We start from the raw sequence: 17,374 nt of genomic DNA on the forward strand, positions 1-17,374 counted from the left end.
TATTCCCTGATGAAGAGACCCTTTGTGGTTTCGAAACGCGTTGGATTGAGAACATTTGCGAACCCTCGATATCCCAGCACTCCCAGAGAACTGATCCGGTGTCTTACAGACTTGCGACGAAGTCTCGCGATCTTGTGACGTCACAGACCCGGAAGCGCTCGACCAGGACGAAAAAACGCGTGTACTCCGCTGCTCCGTTACACACGAGACTTATGCAGTGACGGGCATAACGCATACAAGCGGAGGTCTTTTTCTGGACTGCTGAAGCTGCACTAGCCTTTCCCTAAGGCGAGAGGCCAAAACACCAGCGTTTGGAGTGGAGATTTTCCAGACCCTACACCGAGGCTGTTGGAGTGAGAAGGAGAGAGCCAAGAGACCATCACAGGCGTCCGTTGGTGTTTGGGTAACAATAACCCTGAAATGCTTGTTTAAATTTTGTTTTATGTACGCACAATACTTACCTTCTTATTTTGGTTACTAAAGATATCATTTAATGCACTATGAGCGTTGTGCGCTGTGTTTCTTGTTTTTTTTTACTGAAATAAGTGTAGGAATGTTTTCACAAACGAGATAAAAAAATGATACATGTTTTTCCCACATTCGCCTATCACTAACCACAAAACTTAAACCAATTAAAAGGACACATCCAATTGGCCTTTGAAATAAGGAGTAAAAGTAGTTACTTTTGTTGACCTTGAAAACGAAACACAGGAATTTGTTAGCCATTGAGCAGAATCATTTTGATGAGCAAAGAAGACAGAACTGCACACATCTTTTGTGCTACTCTGACATGGCTGATGAATTCGTTAACAATATGAATCCCCTCTTAGGTTATAAGTACATGGTTTCAGAAGCAATTTTAAACAGTCGCGGACACAAAGCAAGCACACGCCAAATCTATGATTTGATTCGAGCTAAATATCCTTATTACCAAGACCGTAGGCATGCGCGGAATTTTAATTCCTCAATAAGATTCACTTTATCAACTAATGACTTTTTTGAACGTGTGCAGGATAAGCTAGAACACACCTATGGTTTCTGGAAGATTGCAAAGGAAAAGCATTTTACCCTGAAAGAGGGCACATATATTGTTGTGAAAGGCATATTTATTCCTAATGCCAATAGCAATGGATCCGCTACTACTGTTCCGTGTGAATCGATACCTGCTGCAATATCTGCACCCTCCATTCCTGAAACCCACATTGTACAACAACAAAAGTACTATGATTATGTACCAAGCCTTTCAGCTGAAAATGCATTGGAATGGGAACCAGAAGAAATGAACCTACCTCCCGACCAATTGTTTGAAGAAAGCAGTGGCGATTCCTATGAGCGCTTCATGGAGGAGATGTGTGTCATACTGGATTCAGCGGGTGGGTCAAGCGTGAATGAAAATGCCTTGCATTTCTGGAGCGACCAGTTGCAGCCAGACGAACAGTTAATTCTAGAAGAATGGTAAATATAACAACCGTTATGCGTTGACTGTGCGTTTAAATGTTTTTTTTTTTTTTTTTTAACCACCATTTTCCCTTCCAATGCGTGGATACAGCGTAACATTGCAGACTGCATAACATGTAGCGATCACAAAGAAATTGTTGCCGAATACAATATAGTATAACCTGAAAGAGTAGTACACATTGCTGACGGAATAAATATACGTACTTTCCTATCCCTTTAACCATATTAGCAACATTTTACCATAACTCTAACACATACCTGTTTTGTTATCATGCTACATCTACAACATTTAAAAGCGGGTCCACCACGTATGACGTGGGACCCTTGTCATGGCCCAAGGCGTCCTTAAAAAGGATTACGGATGTAAGTCCCGCCCCCAAGCTACGTGCGCGCCTCAAAGCCTATTGGCTGTCATGTTTTGTTATAGTAACGGTAACTGCAGTGTGTCATGTGTGCGGCTCAGTGTTTGTAGGCGTCAACTGGGCGTTAGCCGAATGTTAATTGAGTGGGAGGAGTGTTAGCGTGCGTTTCACGCTGGTTTAACATGACTCACACGTATTGCATTTGCGCATTGTGTTATCGGCCGTCCTTTCTGTCCAAACACGTCTGTTTAAAAAGAATACAGATGTACTCGTTTAGAACGAATGTAGTTTCGTATTCATTGTATTTGAAATAAAGATTTTATGTTTAATGGTATTTTCAAGATGTATTGAACGCACAACGTACGCTTTGTTTTGCGCATGCGCTAACAGTTAGTGCAGCCAAGCGTGAAGTGCGTGCGCACACTAAGATGTGCGCGCACATTTTTCAGTATACAGGCAACGTTCACATCATATACATAGTTATGCCTGCTACAAATTTAAAGAAACATTACATACTGATGTACACTTGTACTTCTAACATATAAGTGAGTGACGTGTGTATGTACACAATCATATAGAGCTGTGTAATGCGTTGTCACGGATACATATATAGTAAGGTGCCATATTTGACCATCATGTGTTTGCTGTATTTCAGAGATGTCGGGGAAGATACAATCGGATCAATGTATGATTTCAGAAGAGTCTACCTTTATATGAGATGATTGTGAGGAGGAGCCACCGACTACTATACTACATATGGAACTAATTTTATATTGCTTGCAGCGCTTATTAACAAACAATTAAAAATGTGATACCCTTATGCCTATATTGCATAAGCACTTAATTAACATAATGATGTTGCAAAATAGTGCCTCATGAATTTTTATTGAGTGTTCTTTAATGACTACTATCATTTTATGGCATGGTGTGTTTTATATATAACAACCATTCCCACTCTGCTAACACATTTGTGAATTCTATTGTGTAATGGAACGTATGACTGTCGAAACTATGTAACAATAATAATAATAATAATAATTATAATATGAGCATGTTCATGTATAGCGCTGCTAGTTGTACACAGCGCTTTACAGACACATTTTTCAGGCTGAGGTCCCTGGCCCGTGGAACTTACAATTTATTTTTTGCCGCCTGAGGCACAGGGAGATAAAGTGACTTGCCCAAGGTCACAAGGAGCCGACACCGGGAATTGAACCAGACTCCCCTGCTTCAAAATCTCAGTGCCAGTGTGTGTCTTTACTCACTGAGCCACTCCTTCTCCCAATGTAAAGGACACTTACAACCAACTAGCCATTTCTTGTTAAAAATCTCTTGTTACATGGGTATGTTGATAAAATGGTTTGGGACTGTAGCAAATAATGTTATTGGCCAGATGTTGTGGTCCCCTACAATGCATGATGTTCTGATTATGACATCAACATCATGTAATGAAGTACGTTTCTGTGTATATTTCATTAACCTAACTAACTATAGTATACTGTGTTTATTAAACGTTCTAAAAATACATAGTATAGTCAATATGATGATATAAGCTACCATAATAAAGCTGGTGTTATCATTTGTCGGTGTTATACATGGATCCTACACAAATTGATACAGACACAAACAGTTGTCTTACAAAGTGTGTCTATGCTAATGTGCACGTGATTGACGTTACAATTGTGACAATACTTGATAATTATCATCATGATAATGATGAAGTGACGTGATTTATATTGCAAAAATATTACCAACATTGTCATATTGGTAAATTATAAATGCTAAATGACAGTAACATTAGTGACAAATTTGTCTTCTCTGTTAACAGTTTAACACTTGGTACATGTAGGACACATCCACACACGTGTGACTTATACATACACATGTCACAAATTTAAATTAATGTTGACTATTAATTCCTAGCATTACAAAACACCAACATTGCTAAATATAAGATGTAGTACGCATTGTTGTGATTGCAGGCATTCATGCATGGAGTTTTATGATCAGTCAATTTCATCCGTGATGAATGATCTCCCGTAAGTAAAGAAATAAGTACAGTTATCCCCTTGTCTCCAAACACCTCTATATTACATTAATGGAATTTATAAGGAAACATACATAAAATGTGATGAAATGTGAGTAATCATTTTCTAATACAATGCACATGAAAGCTCAAGAGTAGCTAAATGCATATACATGATACAGAAAGTACATATATGTAACATTTGTGTTTAAACCAATATGTTGGGTTTTGACTTCAAATAATTATAGGAAGATTGATGTAGGCACATCTTATGAGAGATGTCAGCAAATATACATACCATGATCAGTCATACTGGAGATATACCTATAATGCAAAGGAACAATATATAAATTGCAAACATTGACATGCCATCTTCAGTACCGTAAACAACACAGCAAAGTGTGTATTTGGTGTTAAATGTGCAACACCATGTATATTTCATGACATTCAAAATGTAAATCAGGCTGGTGTACACATCATATGGATGTACATGTTACACTGCACCAATAACATTGTATGTAAGCATACTAGAAGCATGAATGAGTATGGGCATAATATGTGTATTGTGTTAGCATAAGGAACAACACAATGCTAAAATATTAGTGCTTTGTTACCCCAGTTTTATTCACATACACACAACTAAAGTAAAATTGAAGAGGGATTATATAACCTGTGCAACAATAACATACCGGTGCCACATCCCTTTGTGCACACAGAGAGAAGAAAGGTGTGCAACCCATATTCATCTGTGTCCTACCAGAAGGGTATATAAAAAAACATTATTGTTAAGATAACATAATGTAAGTATAAAAGTAGAACTTGGAACATATATGTTTGTACTTACAAGAAAAAAATGAATTGATGAGATTCTGGTGTGTCTGGCCACCACTGGCTGTTTGTTCATTTTCAGCAGCTACATGGGTGGGATGCTCGTCTACCACAGGCTCAGCTAGGTCTGACTGTACATTGTGCCTGAGTGCAACATTGTGCAAAATGCAACAGGCAAGGATAATATCAGACACTTTTTGAGGCTTGTATAGAAGAGCCCCACCAGTTCTGTCCAGACACCTAAATCTGGTCTTGAGTAGGCCAAATGTCCTCTCTATAACAGATCTTGTAGATATATGGGCTGCATTGTACCTGTCCTCTGCTTCAGTTTGAGGGTTTAGCACCGGAGTCAAGAGCCACGGCCTAATTCCGTATCCTGAGTCACCTATAATGAATGGAGCACACATAAGCTGACATTAGTGATCAAATTGTACAATGCCAACATTCCTAAATAAAAATGTGTTTTGTGTTATAACATGTAAATGTGTACTCACCCAGCAGCCAACCATGTTCAAAATGTCCCTCTTCGAACGCATGGAAGACTGAAGAGTTCCTCAGGATGGAGGAATCGTGACTGGAACCAGGGAATTTGGGTACCACATGCATTATCCTCATCGTGGCATCACATACCACCTGTACATTGAGTGAATGGTAGTGCTTACGATTGCGGTACACATGCTCACTCTGACTAGGTGCAATCAAAGCAACATGTGTGCAATCGATTGCACCCAGCACACATGGTATCCCTGCTATATTATAAAAGCCAGTCCTGACTTCCAGCCACTCTGTCGCCTCTGTAGGAAAATGAATATAATTCCTAGCGCGTCTATTGAGTGCATAGAGAAACTGGGTCAAGGCCCGCGAGAATGTAGATTGCGAGACCCCGCCCACTATGCCCACAGTTGTCTGGTATGACGCGGAAGCAAGATAATGTAATGAGCACAGCATTTTAACAAGCCCAGGGACTGCACGACCTCTGGCTGTGAAAAAATCTAAATCTCCCCTTTCTCCTGATAAAGAGCTAAGATTGCTGCTGAACTCAAACGATAGCGACTTACAATCTCCTCCTCACTCATCCCATCTAACAGGGTTCTCTCCCTGTACAGACGCGGACGAGGCACAACTTGTCTCCTCTGTCTTCTCCTCTGATCTCCTGTCCCTCTCCCTGTCTCTGTCGTATCCGCGTGACTGTCCCTGTCACTGTCACTGTCCCTCGGTGTGTCCCTCCCTTGCCCTATATGATTGTCTTCATCATCAAGCATGTCATAGAAAAGAATGTTCCTCCGTCTCCTAAACAATCTCAACATTTTGAAATGATTAGCTGTGAATGATCAGGTAATGGGCGTCCTTTAAATAGGTATGTGATGATGTCAGGTGACATAGTAAAATGCAAGGTGTTACATTAACATAATAAAGTACTTCTGTGGCAAGCTGTGTGCAGTTCTTGTTATAAGTATTTGTTGTGTGTATTCTGCAGGGAATGATGATATTTGGCAATGATGTGACGTGAACCTTTGTAGAAACATTGCTTGCAAATAAATAGTTGCATGTGCAATGCATGTAACACTTGTGAACGCAACAGTCAGTCATGTAATTAGGCAAAAAGGCTGAGATTGACGTGGGAAAAGTTTTGTGTAACATGTGTAATTAGGCATGTTATTGTGACATGTTGACAACAATGAATAGTCGTGTGCATATGCATGCATTTCTGTAAGGAGGATAGTTGGTATAGAATGAGTTAACAAGGTGTCCCAATGCTGAATTACTGTACATGTGTGTATAAGTTAGGTTGAAGTGCTTGTAATGCTACGGTTACAATGTAAACATGCAATGTGATTGAGCGTCCAATAAGTGACGTCATGAAAATAGGGAGGACCCAAAAGTATATGTAAACATGAGAATACAGATGTACATGAACGTTTAAAGATGCGTGACACATTACTAGCATTGTGTAATGTAAAGGAAGATGAATATACTGTGTATGTGTGACATGTGTGACATGTGTAACATCATGTAAATAATTGTCGCTCAGTTCATTAAAATGTGTGATATGATGTGAGGTTCTCCTTTAAGAGTTGAGTATAGTATTTTCCCTTGGCACATCATCACATGATGAGTAATGTGACCCGCAAATGCTGCAAACATGTAAAAGTATAATGTTATGCAAATAATACACGTCAGCTGTGACACAATGCAGGGAATGCCCCCACACTGTAATGCAAATGACGTTTGTATTGTGAGCAATGAAACGTAAACAGTACTATACTGTTATACGTCCCCGCTCCATTGACTCCATTGATGTACAGAAGTTTTTTTTTTCTAAGTGCCGTTGCGGCAGCCTTAGCGATCGTTCTCCCCTCCAAACTGCCAACTTTAGTTGGCGGGAGAAATTGGCCATAACATCTCAATTTCGTAGTGCCGATCAGGCCCGATAAGCTGTTTTTTTTTGTTGAATCCAGCCGATTTAAAAAAGTGGCGATCAGTGGCGAAAACAGGCTTATCGGCAGGCGAATGGCCATAACAAAATAATCGGCTCCGAAACCTGGCGAAATCAAGCACTTATCGGCGCTTACTGAATCTCAAACCCAATTTTGCCTATAAAATGGCGATAATTCCCTTATCAACGCTTACTGCATGAGGCCCTAAGTCTGACAAATTGATTAATATTCTAAAACAGAAATATGGGAAGGCTCTACAAGAGGTTCATGCGCTCAGCACAGAGGTGCAAAACTCACGCCTGGAGGGCCATGGTCTGAACGCAGAGCTGGGAATGTTGAAGCAAACCCATGAGATTGCCCTGTGTGATTTAGAGACTGTAAAGCAAGAAAATGAGAGTCTGAAAATGAAAAATTCAGATTTGACTGACCAAACAGAAAAAGTGAAGAAACAGTTGACTCAGGAAAAATTAGAAGTGCAGGAAGCACTACAGAATGCATTGATGCACACTCAGAGCCAGCACCAGGAAGAAATTGACGCTCTGAGAACAGAATTGCGAGATGTATGCACAAAACAGAATTCTCTCGCGGAGGAACTTAACGTATTGAAAAATGAGAAAAGCATTCGAATAATTCAGAAGCACTGCAAAGCTCTTATCCAAGGAAGAAGGGAAAGAGAAAATTATCGGCGTAAACGTGCCGCAGCTATCATCCTACAGGCTGCCTACAGAGGGATGAAAATTCGTCAGTTTAATCACCGGAATAAAGCAGCCTGTGTTCTTCAATCATTCTACCGTGCCCGCATGGTACGAAACAGGTTCCTCATTATGAAAGGACAGCAACAAAGATGCTACCAGGACATGGGAGAAGCTGCTAAAGTGGTTCAGTCGGGCTATCAATCCTACCTCCTAACCAAGCAAGCTGTACGTTCCTATACGTGTATCTTCAATGCTGTTGCAATATTACAATTTGCTATAAAGATGAAGTTGGAGACACGGTCACAAAAGGAGACCAGGGAAAGTAAACTCAATGCCCTCACTGATAACACAGAGGAAGGAGAAAGAATTGACTTTGATTGTGCTGCTGTTATTCCAGAAACAGATGGGCACTTTCCTGAGAATACTGAGAATATTCTCCCTGATCTGGGATTCAAAAATCCAGATCCTCAATTTCATGTATATTGTCCAGATGATTGTCAAACTAGTGAACACACCCAGGCCACCAGAGAAGATGTTTTAGCCAAGTGGGTGGCAGTTCCTGAAAACACAAACTTGATGAAAAATCCTGATGACATTGTTAATATGGACTACGCTTATACAGAGGCAATTAGGTCTCCAAAACCCAAAGGCCTGGTAATGGCCCCAAAAGGGAAATCAAAGATTTCTGATGAGAGGAGACATCTCAGTAAGAAGAGCCTAGAACGTTCAAAGATCGACAAGAAAAAGTGACTAAGGTCAACGCTGCGCCTGAATAGTTCCAGATCTCGCCACTCTGGACCACAGTGTGGAGCCAAGGAGAATCCGGTCCGAGTGTCTCGTCAGTGGCTGAAGAAACAGTCCAGTCATTTGCAAGCTGCAGCGGGTGTTGAAATAAAGTCAGAGGATGTAATGGACTGGAAGTCAAAGAAAAAAAAAGAAAAAAATGTTTGGGGAACTGACCGATATTTTTTTTTTATTACACGTGGGGACTATGTCACGGACACTTAACTTTGCAAATAAGCTAGTGTAGTTATGCTATATTAGGCCTCTAGAATGAGCATTTTGTAACTATTGCAATGTTATATTGGTTCTCTGTGTTGAAAATGTAGCTAAACTACAAATTACTATACAGGGTTGATGGCCCTTTTGGTTGGTAAATATAGAATGAGGTTCATATTCTAGAGTTAAAAAACAAAACAAAAAAAAAACAGGGAGGTAATAGAAACTGTCTGGTTTTGTGAGTGTATATTTAGCATATCCTGTGTTATAATAATTTGTGCAAGACATTTATTTTTCAAAATACAGTAGTTTCCTAATAGAGAGCAACAAAATATGTTTGCCAAGTATAGTCTCTTATGACGAAACCCATTGTCCATAATTGCCGTGAAAAAAAAAAAAATCATATTCGGGTCATGTGAATGCTTAATATTGTACTGAGGAGTTAGCTCAAGTATTTCAGGTAGGACGCTCACCCCAGTGAGGTCCATGGCCGCTCACCCCAGTAGGTGTGAGCTGGGGAGGGGGATATGTGACATAATCCAAAGATGTTAGGCAGCTTTCTGTCCCATTTTAGGTCAGAAAGTGCAGGAATAGTTAAAAATGATCCATTCCACAGCTTCACATTAACTCAGGCTGCTGGATGGAAAATCCAGACCACAGATTACAATGGGTCTAGTTCTCCCTCACCTGCTCTTCTAATCACATGCACAGGTATTTAGAGCAGAGAGGTTTGCATTTCAGTCTCTCTTCTTAGAGCCTGGGGGCTGGGGGTGTCGCTGCTCCCCTGCATCCAGTTTCGGGGTGGACGGCCCCTCCAAGTATCACAGTACCAGAGGATTTGCCTGGACACTTGGGACCGAGTTCCCACCACGAACAGATAAGACAAACAAATATGTATTGCTGTTTCTAAAAGATTATGCTGTATCTAGTGACCCTAAATGAGAGGGCATTGTTTAAGCTGGGGAACCAGGTTAGTTGGCCCAGCAGCAGTTAGAGGCTGATTCTGATGTGTAGGTAGATCCCTGAAAGGGATAGGATTTTGTTTATATAATTTGGTTTCTTGTTACTTGAAATAACAGTGTGGGAAATACTATGACACTGATATAAGCGAACCGCTGAATGAAAATGTCTGAGTGCCTCTAACCTACACATGTTAAAGTTGCAGTCCCTTATTTGGATGAAAATAAAGCAGGCAGAAGCCTGAGTTAAACAGCGTTATACTTTGCATGATCCTGTTTTTCGTGTAAATAACCCTAGAAGACTGTGTCGGGAAGAACCCAGACAGACGTCAGCACTACAAAAGAGGGGCGTTTGTCACAGTATGCATTACCAATGTCTTTCTCTCCCTATTATAATTATTTATATATGTAAAAAACAACACTCAGAGATTAGGATAATTATTAGAAAATAAAATACATAGATTCTAAAAAAAAGGGGGAGTGGGTAAAGGGGGGGTGGAGGGGGGCAGTAAGGGGAGTAATAGTATAAACTTGAATATATATATATATATATTATTATATTATATATTATATATATTATTATATATTATATTATATATTATATATATTATTATTATTATTATAATATAATATATTATATTATTATATATTATTATATAATATATATATATTACTTAAGAGAAGGGGTCAGTTCTACCAACTCGTTCAGCCCACCTGGTGCTTTACTCCCCAGAGTAAAGATCCAAAATTGCTCTCTCTGTAAGAGTTTGAGATCTCGATCTCCCCTCCTAGGGTCTCTTAACACTATTTCAATCCCCCTAAAATGTAACCCATTGCTTTTACCTTGGTGATGGGTTAAAAAATTCTGGGATAGATTATGAATCTTTTTCCCTTTATCAAGATTGCTTTGTGCATTCTTAATCCCATTGATGTGTTCAACAATTCTGACTTTTAGGGGTCTGATGGTTTTATATATACGGACACATTACACATTACACCAAGGTAATTTCAAATGTGGGAGATGTGTAATGTGTCCGTATATGGCACAGGAGAAATGTATTTCTGATTATAGAAATAAAGAGCATCAAATTACACAATTCATTAATTGTACAGTAATACCCCATTTGTGATATATGTAATTAATTGCCCTTGTAATGTAAGATATGTGGGGAAAACCATCAGCCCTAAAAGTCAGAATTGGTTTGTATAAAGTTTTGTATAAAGTTTTTTGTGCAATGTTTGTTTATGTGCAATGTCCGATTTTGTATAAAGTTTTGTATTAAGTTTTTTTTTGTTGCAATGTTTGTTTATGTGTGTAACGGGTATTCCCCCCCACCCAATCGCATATTGTGTGTGTGTGCGGAGAACCTAATGTTACCTAGTGTGGTGCGTTATACCTGTCAGGCTCACAGGAGGCCTGAGCCTCCGCTAGTGAGAGCCTAGGGTGAATCTCTGGAACGTTCTCGTCGGTCAGCGCCTCCACCTATGTAGGATTCTATAGGAATGTAGAATGGGCCTAGCATAGGAACCCACCCAGAAACCTCATACACCAGGGTTATGGCTAAAAGGTTTACTGAACGAGCAAATAACACAATAACATCACATCACATCATATTGTATAGCAACACAACACAGAGTATCATACTTTCACAGTGCAACATCATCAGTATGCACAACGATATATATGCCACCCTCTGCCACTAGCTGGCAGCTATAACCTTGCCCCTAACTGGGCTATAACCTCCTTACACAGTATCCCCAAGGTCCTTGTACCCAAAGTCCCAAGAGTCCCACAACCCCACCCACGTGTGGAACAGCGCTGCCCACTAAGATGAAGTGTATAGGTGGTGCACTTGGTGACTTGGATAATACCTGCCCGGTGCTCCTGCTACCGGGTGCGCAGATGACCTTTGCTTGGAATCCCTTGCTCCAGGAGATGATCCAAGATGCCTCCGCCTCAACGGTGGGTGGCTCCCGCATGGAGTGATCCACCTTTATAATGTCTTTTATCTCTGCTACTGCAGAGGATGTTATACCATCACAGCAATTTCCAGGATAGTCACGGTTCCTGGCTGGACCCTCACTTGTCTAGGTTCTACAGGACCCTGTCCCTAGTCTAAGGGGAGTCCCTGTAGTAACCACAAGCTGAGGTGAGTAGGGCCTAGCTGGGGCCTAAGGGGAGACTTCTGGCCTAGTGTAGGAGGCTACTTTCCTCCCTGCACAAACACACCCTCCCCTGTCTGTGTCCCTGCTCCTAACTGACAATCCCTGTCTTCACACAACATTGTTGCAACTTTGCAGCATGAGAATCTGTCAGCCTTATTGGCTGTCTGACTGTGACCAGGGTGAAAGTGCAGTCCCCCGAGGCTGCTGGGAATTGTAGTCCTTGGTGACTCTCTTTAACATTGGGGCCTCATGCGCGCTGTGTAATGGCCGCCGCCGCTGCTAACTGCGCATGTGCAAACTGGGGGATGCCCCTGACTATGGAGCGCCTCTTCTCACTCCCTGTAATGGCTGCCGTATCGCATCTGGGGCTATACTGTGCGTGTGCGAGCTTCCGCCTATGTCCGAATGCACACAAGATGGCAGCGCCCTGTAGCTGATGTTGCCGGGAGCACCCGGTGACGCGACCACCCCTGCAACTGCCCTCACGCTGTCGCAGGTAAGAGAGAGAGAACCGAATTTCTGGGGAGCCAGAAGGGATCTGGCTACATTCTCCCCCTGGTGGAAATACCAACGACCCCACTTGGAGGACATCACAACATAAGGTTACACAATCAAAATGCAGTGCATAATAGGTATAACAGCAGAGAAAGGGAAGATTCCCTAATTGGGTGCTCAAAACAAACACCTGGTTAGGGTTATATAACGTTAATATTGCTATACCATAGTGTGGTTGTTAGTCCTGTAAAATATGAATAAACGAGCCCGGTTTCTTGTCCCCATGAGTCATATAGTCCATATCAGAATAAACAGCTTTTAAACACTGAGTTTTCAGTAGATTCCAGTCACTGTAGGGAGAGAGGTCTGCTAACCTGTCCGGTGCTCCGTTGTTGCACCCGGCGGTCCCTCCTTGGGTGGGCCTCACCTTCCCAGCGATTCTCCGTGGCAGCGGGTACATATACTCACATACTGGGTCCAACTCAGGTAAGCTGTATGGGGGAGAAACTCCGTCTGCTTTGTCGCGTGCGTCCGTCCCGGCGGCAGGATCCAGGTAAAGAGTGAAAGGGCTCAGAGCACTGCTGGTTGAAATCAGGCTGAAGGCAACGTGCGATAGAAAAAAACTTTTATTGCGGCATGAGAGCCAGATAAAAAAGACTAAGATATCCTCTGACGCGTTTCGTCTTACGACTTTATCAAAGGATATCTAAGTCAAAAGCATAATAGGTATAACTTAACATATGTACTCTAACATCAATGGTACATAACATACTCACATCAGTGATACCCGAGGCCAGCTGAGTGTTAGCTGCTTGCTGAGACCAATTGTGGGGTGCCCCTAACTGATAATGTGGGGGTACCTCACTTTGACTTTTGTGAGCCTCCGCCTGGGTAATTTCTTGGAAGTCACGCTCAGGTGCAACAGTCACTGGTTCCATGCTGCTTCCTCCCCCTGGTGGAAGGAATAGCACAGTGTCTCTTGGCCAGACCTTTACCCGCCCATCCGCGGCATGGATGCGGTAGGCCAGGAGGTCTTGACCCTTTCCGCGGTCCACCAAATGGTGAATGGAGCGCTCCTTTTTGGGCTTAAAGGAGGCAAATTTTACGGTATCACTCACAACACAGTCCTTATCCCTACGCACTTGGGAGGCTTCCACTGGGAAGCGAGCGATTAGCAATGTCCCCGTACTCATAGTCTCTGTTACATCCTGCAGGGGGTAAAGCGTTGATACCTTACCACTGCGGTGATTCATGGTAGCCAACAGGTCCTCGGGGACGCTGTCAGTTCCCACCTCGGCTGTCTTGGGACCTGTCCCCAGCACTTCTGGGTCAGTCCACTCACTGTCTTGAAACTCGGGAGCATTGGATCCCAGTCCTGGGACCATTTGGGTTGGAGTGCACGGGCTCACACTCAGTTATGGCAGCACTGAATGTCATGCTGGTGCTGACTTTACTCTTCACCTGGACGATAGGCAGTGGGTACTGGTCCACCGCTGGACAGCAATCTTCTAAGGGGGACACCTCCGCCAGGACGCGATGCTGAGTGGAGCCAATCGCCCCGGTGGTCAGACTTAAGGAGCTACCGTGCTCTGCGGTTACCTGGAAGCTCACACCCGACACCCCTGGGGCAGTCAACTCACCCTTGTCATCGTTAGGTATTGATCCCAAGCCAAGGACCGATGGTACCATCGTAGTAGGCCGGACTGGCCGTGGCAGGGCACACAGGCCCACAGCAGGGTCCGCAGTATATGAGGCGGTTGACTCTTGGTCCTCAGCTGCACCTGGGTGGTCCGCCGACAGGCACATCACCACGGCTGATTGGCTACCGTTGTCAGTAGAAGAGAATGGTGGTAGAGACGTCTTACCATTTGTTGGTTCAAACATCTGTGGTTCCGTCATTGGAACCGAATCTGGAACCGATTCTGGAGTTGAGTCTGGAACCGCTGTTAGGGCGCACGGGCCCTCCAAAACCTCCGCTCTTGAGGTAGGCATATTAGCCGCATTGACCGGCTCAGTAGAGGGGTTCGTCGCATCTTCCTCTGTGGGTTCCGTAGGCCACAGCAGCATGGGCTGCAGGAACTGTGCTCCGCAGCAAGCACTCTTGGGTCCCCAAGTTAATTTTCCACCTGGGAAGTAACACTGAGTACAAACACATTGTATGCACACCTCTGTGTCCACCCTTACCACCTGCTTGTCTATTGGTGGCCCACAGGGGTTAAAGTCCCTACCACCAGACAAATTTAAGTCCTTTTGCAAACATGGGCACAAAAGAAAAGACAAGCTCCCACCTTTTGTTCGCCATACTCCATACAGCTGAGGGTGTGTTTCTCTGCATCCCGTACTTTCCTTAGGGGGAACAGAAATTGCTGGTTGCTGTTCACTGTGCTCACTCACATGGCGGGGGCGGGGCTCGGGTTTTCCCGCCAGTCCCAGGCAGATTTCTGCAAAACATTTTGGTGCAGCCTGGCAGTCAGCCGCACATGTGCCATTTTGATTTGGCGGGAGCCGCCATTTTAGGTGGGACTCACTGTTAGCATCCCTTGCTGCAGGAACCTCCATTTTGATCACAGTCATGTTAACTACACTAGGGCTCTCGGTGCATGCAGGAACAGCCAAATCAGGGTAAATAAAGGGGCACCCATCGGTCGGACCCTCGGGCAGATTCAAGAATTGGGGACCATCTTCCTCGCTTATGGCATGGCCTACATACATCAGTATAGTACTCCATTGCAAGGTGATATCATACCTTCACCCTCTGACCCATGTACGAGCTAGGCCAGGGAGTTTCCGAACATGCGCCTGGACGTCTAGCAAAGACACGCCAGCAGGGACTGCCCCCAAAGCAACCAGGTGGTTAGGAGTCATGCTAAGCTTCAAGGCCCATGTGTAGACCTCCTGTGTTGAGAGCACCCACATGGTGAAAAATTAAATTGACAAATTTGACTGAAAAATAGGACAGGGCACCCCAGGTCTGAGATCTCAGCAGCGCCTCCAAATGTAACGGGTATTCCCCCACCCAATAGCATAAAGTATGTGTGTGCGGGGAACTTAATGTTACCAGTTGTGATGCTTTACCTGTTAGGCTCACAGGAGGCCTAAACCTCTGCCACGGGGAGCCTGGGGCACGTATAAATAATAGGAGTAACCTCGTACTCGGTGCAGCGCCTCCACCTGCGATGGCTCCCACCGTAGGGGGAGTGGTTCGTCCCAGGACAATATATATATATCACACACACAGCATGTAAAACAACCAATAACTTTACTGTAGCAACCGTACTTATTCATATATATATATCAACAGGTGTCCCTCTCTAGAGGAGACACTAACTACTGCGTCTCGCAGGACGCTACCCCCTTTCACCGGGTGATCCCACCCCGTGTCCAGTAACCCCACACAATATGTCCCTTCATGTGAGATAGATATGTGTGACTGCGCAGCCACTAGTTCTGTGTAAGTATAATAGAGTATAGTTGGTGCACTTGGTGATGGTTACCTGCCGAGCACTCCAGTGCCCGGGCCTGCCAAGGAGCTTCACAAAGGATCCGATGACCGCTGACAACAGGAACTACCGTCCGGGGCGATCCCACCCGGATGGCTGCTGCAGTGACAGTGAAGGTCTGAGCCCAGACCTCTGGATGGATGCGCAGTGTCCGCTGTGTCCCTAACTGACTCTGGATAATAAGGGGCAGGGTCCCTAACCTGGGGCCTGTCTCTGAAACACTCAAAGCTACTGGTGACTCAGGGCTATCTGGGGCCTGGGGGGCTGCTGGCCTAGTGCAGGGAGTCACTGACTCCTGCACCCTACCTCCTTCCCCTAGCTGCTCCTGACGCCGACTGCCTAACGTGCTCAGAGCCCGTGAAATCTATCTAATCTCCAATGCAGGGAGATGCTATAGCCCTATTGGCTCCCTGGGGTCATGTGGGGCGCTCCTTAGGCTCATGGGATATGTAGTCCCTCTCTAGAGCCCTCTGCTGGTTGGCTGCCTCTCGCGCGCCATCACTGCGCATGCGTGAGCTTCCCTGCTGGCCACTGCACAAAGATGTTCACTGCGCATGCGCGAACTCATAGAAGATGGCGGCGCCCTCGCCATCCTGCTCCGGGAGTGCCGGGAGCCCTAACAACACGATCGCGGCCCTGGCAACCGGCCGCACGCGTCTCCGGCAACCCCCGAGCAGAATCCTGACCGCCCCCACTCTTGCGATCGGCCGACGGGGCCGCCATTGGGCTCGGCGGCACCTGCGATTGCCAGCAAGATGAGGGAGGCTGACAGGCAGGGGGGACCTGGCTACATGTGCAATGTCCGATTTTGCATAAAGTTTTGGTTGTACATTGATTGGAAGGCTGTAATACACCTACAGTATACTAGCTTCCATTGGCAGTGGAATTATCCATTTTTGCTATATAAGAGCAGCTATGGGAGTGGCTAGACAAACCTCCTAAAGAATCGTCATATGACGCGAAACGCGTAGAGGTGACGTCATCACGCACCGAGGAGTGGACGTGACGACGGGTGCTCGGTCGATTGCGGTGGTTTTCCCGACTTTGCATGAAAGCTGGTCCCTGTTTCAACCACATGTAAGCTAATAACATCTAGCTATTTCCCAGGACTTTTTCCATCACTAAATCTATGGGCTTTTGTTGCAGGGATCCTCATTAGTGCCTTGTCATTGTCGAATTGTGGGTTCATACTGTATGAATCCTTTTTATGTATTTTCTTATTATGTGGTTTTATTTTAATTGGTATAAAGACAATTATTTTTACTGTGTTTTTCCTTTTTGCGCTTTCTTTTTGTTAGCATTTTTGAAGTGTCAGAATGCTTTTCTTTCTTTGTAGCAGGTTTAGTTCCTCAGTGCCTTCTGTTTCTTGAGTACACTCTGCAATTCTACCGTCATCTTTTCCATGGAGTCCTTCTGTGACCCAAGTGTCTCTTTTAGTTTTGTAATCT

Source organism: Ascaphus truei, chromosome 6 (assembly GCF_040206685.1).
Source record: "Ascaphus truei isolate aAscTru1 chromosome 6, aAscTru1.hap1, whole genome shotgun sequence".
NCBI classification, from domain to species: domain Eukaryota; kingdom Metazoa; phylum Chordata; class Amphibia; order Anura; family Ascaphidae; genus Ascaphus; species Ascaphus truei.